Source organism: Macrotis lagotis, chromosome 6, assembly GCF_037893015.1.
Source record: "Macrotis lagotis isolate mMagLag1 chromosome 6, bilby.v1.9.chrom.fasta, whole genome shotgun sequence".
In the NCBI taxonomy this organism is placed as follows: domain Eukaryota; kingdom Metazoa; phylum Chordata; class Mammalia; order Peramelemorphia; family Peramelidae; genus Macrotis; species Macrotis lagotis.
This window is the reverse complement of record NC_133663.1, coordinates 113,972,126-113,983,785: the sequence shown is the minus strand read 5'-3', so window position 1 is coordinate 113,983,785 and position 11,660 is coordinate 113,972,126. Positions and strand designations below refer to the sequence as shown.

General features: G+C 32.7%; 1 pseudogene; it reads right to left on the bottom strand.

Annotated features, from left to right (window-relative positions):
• Nucleotides 1–8,342: 8,342 nt before the first annotated feature.
• Nucleotides 8,343–8,683, bottom strand: LOC141491796 (biogenesis of lysosome-related organelles complex 1 subunit 2-like; annotated as a pseudogene).
• Nucleotides 8,684–11,660: the final 2,977 nt, after the last annotated feature.

The following is an 11,660-nucleotide window of genomic DNA, read 5'->3' as shown; positions in this document are numbered from 1 at the left end:
CTTGCCCATTAACTATGTATTTTAATATAGTATACCTTCAAATTAAACTCCTGCCTGTGTCTATATGCTCCTTCTAACTACCCAATAAATGAGAAAGTTCATATGAGTTATCGATATTATCTTCCCCTGTATGAATATAAGCAGTTCAACCTCATTAACCCTTATTATTTGCCTTTCCTGTTTATCATTTTTATGCTTCATGTGAGTCATATTTGAAGATCAAATTTTCTGTTCAGTTATGCTTGTTTCATAAGGAAAATTTGAGACTCTCCAATTTTATTGAATGCCCATCTTTTCCCCTGAAAAGTATGCTCAGTTTTGCTGAGTAGTTGATTATTGGTTGTAACTCCAGGTCTTTTGCCTTCTGAAATATCATATGCCCAGTCCTATGATCTCTTAATGTAAAAGCTGCTAAATTTTGTGTTATCCTGACTATGGCTCCATAATAATTGAATTGTTTCTTTCTGGGTGTTTCACAATATATTCTCCTTAACTTGGGAATTCTGAAATTTGGCTTTAATATTACTAGAGTTTTCATTTTGGAATCTCTTTCAGGAGGAGATTGGCAGATTCTTTTAATTTCTATTTTATCTTCCACTTCAAGAGTATCAGAGTAATTTTCCTTAATAATTCTTGAAAAGTTACATCTAGATTCTTTTCTTTGGTCAATATATTTCAGATAATGCAATAATTTTTCAAATTATCTCTTCTGTATTTGTTTTTTTCCAGATCATTTGTTTCTTTTAATGAAAAATATTTACCATTTTCTTCTAGTTTTTCATTATTTTTGTTTTGTTTTATTGGTTTTTGATTTCTCATAGTCATCAGCTTCCCTTTTGTCCACTCTTTATTTTAAGAAATTATTTTCTTCAGAAAGCTTTTGTATCTCCTTTTCTATTTGACCAGTTCTCTTTTTCAAGGCATTCTTCTCCTCATTGGCCTTTTGGATCACTTTTTCCATTGGGCTCAGTCTGGTTTTTAAGATGTTTCCAGCAAGCTACTGTCTTGGCTTTCATGATTTTCCTACATAGCTCTCATCTCTTACAAAATTTCCTCTACCTTCCTTACTTAAGTTTTAAAACCTTTCTGAGCTCTTACATGGCCTGAGACCAATTTATATATTTCTTGGGAACCTTGGATGCAGAAATTTTGACTTTATTTATCTTCTTCTGATTGTAAATCATGATCTTCCATATGACCAAAATAACTACCTATGGTCTGATTTTCTTTCTTCGATTGTTTGCTCATTTTCCTAGTCTATGACTTGATTTACAAAGGTTTATTTTTGTTAAGATGGAGCTTTATTTCCAGGGTGGAAAAGCCACTGTCCCAAGTGTTTGAAGGTTTTACAGCTTTCTTTCAGAAATATCTCCAGGTATCTGAAAGTTTTCATTTTTTTCCAAGATCTTATTAGAAAGTATGAATACTCTTTTGGACTGTACTCTAGCTTTGAATGACCTTAAGCATTACTTTCTGACTTGGAACTGTGAAGAGAGTCCCTGCTCCACTCAGGCAATAAGCTCTATTGTCCTTCTATTCTTTATTCTGAGCCTGGGGCTCCAGACTGTGATCTAGATCTGAGTTTGGGCAAAGCAAAAAAGTTTTGCCTTAGTAACATCAAAGAGACCCATGCCGATTTCCCTGTTCCCCATATCATATATGAATAAGAGTTACATAAGTGGCTCCCAAGGTCTGCATCTGGTCCACTGTGATTGGGCCTGTGCCACTGACACTTGCATTAGACTAGGTTTCATTCTCACTCCAGTACGCCATAGTTTTCCTGCTGACCTTCCAAGTTGTCCTTTACAATATCTAGACTGAGAGGTCTGGAAACCACCACCACTGCCACTGGCACAGTCTGTTCCATCCCACAGTTTCTGGATGGCTGGCATTGGATCATTCCAGATATGCCGATGTAGCTCAATGGGTTCTTTCTAACCCTGATGCAATAGACTCTTCCCATGGAACTTTCAAGTTATCTTGGTCTGGAAACTAATTTTACTTGGTCTTTTTTGTACATTCTGCCACTCTAGAAATTAGTGAGATTGATTATTTAAAGATATTCAGAGTGATTTGGGGAGAGATCAGGTGCTTCTCTGCCTTTATTGCATTTGAACATTTCAAATTCTTAATGATAAGCAACTTAATGATCAGTATGAAGAAATTAAGCTGACTGAACAATAATTATTTCTAAATCTATCTCATCTTTATCAGTTAAAAGCAGATAAATGTCAAGTGAACTTCTAATTTCACAATTACAACTAAAAAAGGCAAAAAATGAGAGGGAAGAAAACAATAGCAAATATGTTGAAGAAAGTAGAAATGAAGGAAAAGTTATCATAAGAAAGAAGGAAGATAAATCTACTAATTTAGTGAAGAAAAAAGTCAAGAGAAATCCCTAGAAGAAAAGATAAATTCTATAACATTGATAAATAGAATGCAGGGGGAAAATGATCAAAAAAGAGCCCAGAGAATAAATGAAAGGTCCAATAAAATCTTTGACAGAAAAACTAGGGGAATAATTAAAATTATCAAAAAAATTGGAAAAGAAATTTATATGAATAAATATAAGCCAAAATAACATATTGCATTAGTACTACAAATAAAAAATAAAATTCAAAGGATATGGAATTTCAAAAGGTTCTATGATATAAGAAAAATAAAATAATATTAAATAATATATATTTGATATTTTATATATAATCTATATATGTATATATGTTTGTGTTATAACTATTCTATGAGTGTATATGTATGTATCTTTGCATATTTCTACAATTATATATATATCAGAATCTATATCTATATATGTGAATATAATTTTATATATGTAATGTATCAATAATTGTATTAATATGTCATATATTGATATTATATGAAATATTAATAATAAAATACTCAATTGATATCAGGCACCTATTGACAGACATTTATAAAAATAATTGAATCAAAAATAATTTTGACATGGACAGAATATTAACAACTGTGGAGGAAAAGGAGGAACTAGGCAAAGATATTGTAGTAGATTGTAATTTCCTTCTCTAGATCATTTTACTAATATGGAAATTGAAGAAAACAGGGCTAAGTGTCACAGGGTCACCCAGATTGTAAGATTCTGAGGCCAAATTTGAGCTCAGGAAGATGAGTATTTCTGAGTGCTTGTCCATAATTCCATCCACAGTGCCACTGGTCAATCTATAGATAATTTTACCTTTCACTCACTGCTTTATCATGTGCAAAATGATCAAAATAACAGTACCAACCTCACAGGGCTGATGTGAGGATTAAATGAAAGTGAAAATAATTAAGTACACAGATATTATGTATACTGGCATAATTACATATTTATATATGTATGCAATATCTACACAATAATATGCATTTTTGCAAATATTGACATTACATATTATTTAATAAAATTCTTAATCATATTTGTATTATTATAATCTTTTATTCCAGCGAGGTAATATAAATTATGGAATAAAGTTAAGGTCCATAATAGTTGAATTTTTCCCTTTTCCAGATGAGTGAATGATACTCAGGATCTAGATGGAAGGATTTATCAGGTTTACTATAGGGATCATGTAGGCCCCATAATCTGAGGCTAAAGGTAAAAAAAAGTAAATATTATATGAAAGAGCTATGGAAAAATAATTGGAACAAATTCTTTTTATGAAAGATATTCATTGTGGGTTCTCAGGTTTGACTAGTTAATATATTCATAATCTTAAAAATGGTTAAGGCCAATATCTACTTCAGTGTCAGAAAGGACTTTGTGTAGCAATCTAAAGAGAAATTAACCTTCTATGAACATTATCTTTTAAAGAAATAGATTTTTACATAATTTGAATCCTGTCACACTCTTTTTTTGAGAAGAATGGCAATAGTCAAAATGTTTGAAATGTAATCTCCAGTGTAAATATAATCTTTGGAAATGTAAACAAATTTGAATCAGGTGACAAATACAGATAAAAAAGCATGCTTATATTCTAAAAAGTTTGAGAAGCACATTAAAAAGTCCATCAGTTTGGAGGTGAAATGTTTCAATCTTAACTCTGTTACTTCTCAGTGTAATTTTGACCAAATTTTAATTAATTGTTTCACTTTGCTTATTGTAAAATGAGGGTATTGGAATAGCTCAGTTCTAGGGTCCCTTTTATTTCTGAATCTCTCATTTTAAGATCAGTTGGATTTTTACTTTGTTTATGTGTTATGAAAAACATAAAGGGAAACACATTCTGAATACAGAATATAATAAATTTCATAAAAATGGGCAAGGGAAAATATAAAAAAGATATGCTGAACCAAAACAAAATAAAACAAAACAAACCTAAGTATCTATTATAATTGGGCAACCACTGGAAATAAGATCAGAAATTTAGTGTTACAAATATCCTCGAAAACTATGTAGTCAAATACCTAAATATACAGTTGATGAAACTGAAATATGAAGAAATTAAATGATTTTCCAAATTTCCAAGAGTTGGTAAGTATCATTCCATCATCTGGAAAAGAGAAAAATTCAGCTCTTATGGACTTTAACTTTATTCCATAATTTATATTACCTTGATGGAATAAAAGATTATTATAATAAGACAAATATGATTAAGAGTTTTATTAAATAATATGTAATGTCAATATTTGCAAAAATGCATATTATTGTATAGATTTTGCATACATATATAAATATATATGTATACAAGTATATATAATATCTATATACTTAATTATTTTCACTTTCATTTAATCCTTACATCAGCCCTGTGAGGTTGGTACTGTTATTTTGATCATTTTGCACATGATAAAGCAGAGAGTAAAAGCTGAAATTATCTATAGATTGAGTAGTGACACTGTGGATGGAATTAAGGACAAGCACTCAGAAATACTCATCTTCCTGAGCTCAAATTTGGCCTCAGAATCTTACAATCTGGGTGACCCTGTGACACTTAGCCCTGTTTGCTTCAATTTCCATATTAGTAAAATGATCTAGAGAAGGAAATGACAATCTACTACAATATCTTTGCCTAGAATACCCCAAATGAAGTCATGAAGAATTGTACATGACTGAAACAAATCTCAGTTCCTAAAAAGGGGTAAGTGATTTGACCCTGATCTAAAAGGCAAAATTTGCCATGTCTAAACCAAAAAGTTAAAATGATAGAAACAAATTATATGGTAAACATCACAATAATTAGCAATAGATAATTCAGAACACACAATTGTTCACACTTTTATTAGTTAAGGCATACAACCTTTCAGGTATATTACTCAGGATCTAGATGGAAGGATTTATCAGGTTAACTATAGGGATCATGCAGGACTCATAATCTGAGGCTAGAGGTAAAAAAAACATAAATCTTATATTAAAGAGCCATGGAAAAATAATTGGAACAAATTCTTTCTATGAAAGATATTCACTGTGGGTTCTCAGATTTGATTTGTCAATACATTCATAATCTTAAAAATAGTAAGGTCATTATCTACTTCACTATGAGAAAGGACTTTGTGTAGCAATCTAAAGAGGAAGAACCAATCTTAATTATGAAGAGAAATCCTCATTGCAGAAAAAGTAAATTTAAGAGAAAAGTTGAAAGATTAAAATATCAAGTGAATACACCTATATGAAACTAGCTGACAGTTCTCCTTAACAAAAGTAAAATTACAAAGAGGAAAAGAAATAAAAAAAAATAAATATGAAAGTACAGATAGCCAAAATGGAAGGACAGAGATAACCCTCAATGTTGAACGATGTTTTTTAAGAAGTGACTCATTTCAAATTTTTGAATGGCAGTCAACAACAAGTCAAGGAGATATTTTTCTTTACTTTTTTGCTAAATATAAAAATATTTTGCAGAAGAAATCTATAATATTTGGATAAACATCTGATAAACATCTCTCTATAGCCCACCCATATTTGGTAGTTGCAGCACAAGCAGTTTCTGGAGCTCAAAAGACATGAGAGTCAGTGAAATGCTCAGTTTTCTGAAAGAGACTTGCTGGCACTGGGTATAACTGATAGCATCTGGATCTCAGTTCTAGGGCAGAGAGGAATGATAGTGGTTAATCACAAGGGAACAATAGCCCTGGATATAGTTCTAAGGCAAAGAGGACCACAAGTAAATACAGCTCCAGGGGACCTTGCTTGGTTAAGACTGGAGTTTAGACCACAGGAGCAGTGAACATACCTCTCTCAGGCTCACACCAACTTGGAAAATATACTGGTCTCCAGAATTGTATTGTTGTTGAAAACATCAACAAGGAAAAGTTGGAAGCTTGAGACATTGCTTTCCTATCCCCAGGTAAGCATAGTCCAAATTTAACATAAAATTTAAAGTAAAAAAAGACTGGAAAATGAGTGAGCAAGCAACAACAACAACAACAAAAATTAACCATAAAAAAAAAAACGCCTTTGACAGTAAGGATGAATACATAAACTCACAATGCATTATTACAATAACAGCTGCAAGAGAATCTGCAAGAATGTCTCGAAGAACTTTTCACATTTTTTATGATTTCTTCTGGATACATGCCTAGTATTGGTATTTCTGGGTCAAAGGGTATGAATAGTTTTATTGCTCTTTGGGCAGAGTTCCAAATTCTATATTTCAACTAGAATGGTTGGATCACTTCACAACTCCATGAGCAATGCATTAATGTCCCAATCTTCCCACAACCTCTCCAATATTGATCATTTTCCCTTTTTTGTCATCTTAACTAATCTGATAGGTGTGAGATGATACCCCAAAGTTTTTATTTTCATTTCTTTAATCAATAATGATTTGGAACATTTATTTCATATGATAGTAAAAAGTATTAATTTCTTTTTCTTTTTTATGGTTGATTTATTTTTATATTATTACATTAATTTAATTAAATACACATTATTAAATTAATAATATTTTCAAATTATTTCAATAATCCTGTGAAAGTAAACATAATCCCCCCTCCTCCAAAAAGGATAGAGAAAACTAAAGATAAATGAAGTGAGAGGGGAAAAAAGGGCTTCAGTCTATGTTCATATTCCATCAGTTCTGTCACTGGGATGAGTTGATTTCTTTATCATAAGTACATCGGAGGGGTAGCTAGGATTACCTAGTGATTAAAGCACCAACCCTGGAGTAAGGAGGATCTGAGTTCAAATGAGGCTTCAGACACTCAAAAATTACCTAACTGTGAGACCTTGGACAAGTCACTTAATCCCATTGCCTTAAATAAATAAATTTTTTTAAAAAGATAAATGCATCAGAGAAGTTGCTTTAATATCTTTTCCCACAATTGCTATTACTAGCAGTATTTTCCTCCACTACATTCCTCCTCACTGCCATTTATTCTATTTTCTGTCTCCTTTCACCCTGTCGCTCTGCAGAAGTGTGTTGTACCTATTAGCTTCTCCCACAATATCTCTCTTCTGCCACTTACTTCTCCTCCTCCCCTTCTCTTGTCCCCTTTCTCCCATCCCTTTTCTCTAATTTTTCTCCAGAGTATGACTGATTTCTACACCCTATTGAGTGTGCATGATATTTCTTCACTGAGTCATTTCTGATGAGAATGAAGTCTCATTCACTCCCCTTGCCTTCCCCCATTCCACTCCATTGCAAAAGCTTTTTCCAGGTCTGCTGTTTTTCAAAGGAGATAAGTCACATTTAATTCCAGTTTTCCATTCTTTTGGGTCTGTTTTATTATCTCTTGATTTCTCACAAAATCATCAACTTCTTATAGCTCTATCCTGCATTTGAAGGTGTTATTTTCTATAGAGAATTTTATTATCTCTTTTTCCAACTGGCCAATTCTGCTCTTTAAGGCATTGTTTTCCTCATTTGCCTTTTGGGTTGTTTTTTTGATTTGACTTAAATTGGTTTTTAACATGTGCTTTTCTTCAGCATTTTTTTTGGATCTCCTTCACGAAACTTCGGACTTGGTTTTTATGATATACCTGCATCTCTCCCTTCTCTTCCCAAATTTTCCTCTACCTTCCTTACTTATTTTCCAGTCTTTCCCCCCATCAGGAAATTATTATTTCAGTTCAACAACAAGTGGGGGGGGTTAGGTGGAAGAGGGTGGGGACAGATGCCTCTCCTCTGGCTCTGCTCCAGAGGTTGATCTTTATTTCAGGGCCCTGGTCCAGGGCCCATGACAAGAAGAAGGTATAAGGGGTGGGTGCAGAGTTAGGAGAACATCAAGGGGTGCAGTTACACAGCCAAGCAAAGCTGCCTCAGTCCTGTGACTGAGCTTCTTGGGTTGGAATTGAAGTATAGAAGTCTGACAATTTCCATTCCATAAATTTCAACTTTTAAAAAACATTCTTGCAGTTAAAGTTTTTTTTTTTTTATTAAAGAATTCTTTCATTGCCTTTCTAACTTCTTATATTTTGCTTCCAGTTTCTTTGACTATGCATCCAGATCATAGGCTGCTTTCTCAAGAGCTGCTACTTGCTCTTCATTTAAAGTGATCTGATCCAGATAAGGGTAAAGTAGTGCATATTTCTAGCTTAAGTCCTCTAGGTTTCTACTTATGTTTACTGCAATGTCTTCCCTTTCCAGATTCTTTAAGCTGGTCTCTTGGTTCATATTTTCCAGCAGTTTATAGTCTTCACTAATGACCATGAATTCACCCCCAGGTACGAGAACATTTTGGAGATCATGTCCTGGTACAGCCCTGTGATGTCTACCTTGGTGGACTGCATGGCTTCTGTGGCCTTTTCCACTGCAACATTGTCTTACCTGGGAAAAGGGGGGATGGGGAATGGGAGAAGGAAGGGGAGGAAGGTGAGATTGAGGGGAAAGGAGGGGAGGGGAGGAGGAAAGGAGGGGGGAAAGGAAAGGGGGAAAAGGTTGAGGTGCTGGGCGGGGGGCCTCAAAGTCCTTTTTTGAGCTCGTCAATAGCCTGAGTCAATTTTTCTATTTCTCTTGGAGGCTCAGTGGAGGAGATTCAAGACCAAACTATATCCATATCCTTTAAGACCAATTTCTTCAATTGTATTAGAACCTTTTATTATCCTAAGAGAAATAAATTTCTCAAGAATTAGAAGTGCTATATCTTCTCTTTTAGGGTTGTATAAAATTTGTTGGTCTTGTGCAACATTTGTTTTGCATTGTTTTGTTGTGTCCATTCCCTTTTGATTTACCTTTTTATGCAACTAGAGTTGTGAGTTGTGTATTTGGTAATTGTATTCTCTGTTCACTTCTTAGTCTTGGTGTCAGGAAATTCTGGAAGACCTCTATTTTGCTGAACATCCATCTTTTTTCCTGACAATATATGCTGAATTCTGCAGGGTAGTACATTCTGGGTTGTAATCCCAGGTCCTTCACCTCCCATATATGCTATTCCAAGTTTTCTGGTCCTTCAAATTTGAGGCTGAAAGGTTCTGTGTGAATCTGAATGTGGGTTTTTTGTATTTGAATTATTTTATTTTTGTTGCTTGTAGTATTCTTTCCTTTATTTTAGAATTCTGGAATCTAACTATGGAGTTCTTATCCTGCGTTCTCTTTCTGGAGGAGTTCTGTGTATTTTTTCAATGGTTATAATGTCTTCTTATTCTAGAAAATACAGTTTTCCCTAATTTTCTACTTGTATTTTCCAGGATTTTTTTTTGATCTGAGCTTTCTAGTAGTCCAATGATCTTCTCCTGGATCTATTTTCCAGGTCATTTATTTTTCCTTAAAGGTACTTAAATTCTCTTCAATTTTTTCAGTCTTTTTATTGTGTTTGATGGATTCTTGTACTCTCATAGATTCTTTGGTTTCTTTTTTATTAAGAAAAAAAGTTTATTTACATATTGTTGTGTTTAGCAGACTTAAGAAAGAGAAAGGTTAGCAATACTAGTAGTAGCAGCAGGGGCTACAGCAGACACCAAGAGAGAATAAGATTTTAGTTAGGATGTCATTCTTGCCAAAAGTGGGCTGGTTTCCCAAAGGAAGATATGCAATTTAACTGAAAAGAGGTGAACTTTTTAAAACTTTGTGTGATGCTGGATTTGAACTCTGGTCCTCCTGACTCCAGAGTTGGTGCTCTATCCATTGCAGCATCTTATTACTCCTGAAATAGAGGACTTTCAAACTGTGGTCAAAAGACTAGAAGTGACCAAAAACTTGTTCTCTAAAAAGAACAAGAAATGCATAAAAGCATTAAATGGAAAAAAAATTAGTAAAAAAAAAAGACTAAACTGTCTTCATGGCTTCATGAGAAGATAATGCTTATAACTTCTGAGAGTTTTATTTATCTTAGGGCAAATGAAAGGAACATAATTAGAAATATTATGTAGGTATAAATTGATCATGTTGTGATTGTACTTTAGCTCATGAAGAACGAGTGTGGGCACATATTATTTATGATATGATGTTGTTTATGGCTATTGAGAATTGTATTTCTATCAAGAGAGTTAAAAGAGTAAAAAGGGTGTGAATACAATACTCATGTAAAATTATTAAGATAACAAAAAGGATTACAATGAGAATAGAATCAATATTAAACCAAGATGCTACAAGTGGAATAGATTTCAGATTCTTAGAGAAGAAACTAAATGATCTACAGAGATCCAGAGACATGAATTTGATGCTGACAGAATAATATTGTTTGATAAACAACTACTATAGACCTGTTTTTCTCAGCAGTACAACAAAGACAATTCTAAAGGACTTAGATGGAAAATGCCATCCAGATTTAGATAAGGAATTGACAAGTCTGAAAACAGACCAAATCATGCAACTTTAAGATTTGTTTTCTGCATTTTGTTTTTTCCTTCTCTAGTTATTTTTCCTTTCTGTTATGATTCATCTTTTACAATATGATTAATACGTATATATGTTTAACATAGTTATATATGTATATTCTATATTAGATTATTCACTGTCAAGGGGAGAGGGAGAGAAGGAAAAGAGAATGAAAATCACAACTCAAAAACCTATGAAAATGAATGGTGAAAATTGTCTTTGGCTTTAATTATGAAAATAAAATTATATTTTTTTAGTTTTTTTGCAAGGCAATGGGATTAAGTGGCTTGCCCAAGGCCACACAACTAGGTAATTATTAAGTGTCTGAAGCTGGATTTGAACTCAGTTACTTCTGACTCCAGGGCCAGCACTCTATCCACTGTGCCACCTAGCTGCCACCAAAATATTTTTTTAAAAAAGAGATGAGTGAATTGAGTATGAAACTAAAAAAAATACAGAAAAAAGAACAAATTAAAAATCCCAATTAAATACCACATTAGAAATTATGAAGATCACTATATATATATATATATTATTAAAATTGAAATAAACTATTGAACAGATAAATAAAAGTGAGAATTGATTTTATGTAAAAGTAATTAAAATATATAAACCTTTGGTTAATATTTTTTTAAAAAAGAAGAAAGCTAACCCAGTATAAAAAATGAAAAGAGTGAACTTATCATTTAGAAGTAAATAAGGTAATAATTCAGAGCTACTTTGCTCAACTGCAAGCCAATAACTCTGACAATTTAAGTGAAATGTATGAATATGTACAAAAATATATACCTAGAGTAACAGAAGGAACAATAAATACTTTTAAAAATTGAATTTTAGAAAAAGAAATTGAATACACCATCAAGAAACATCTAAGAAAAAAATCTCCATGTTCAGATGGATTTATGAGTGAATTCTACCAAGCTTTAAAGAACAATTAATACCAATGTTATA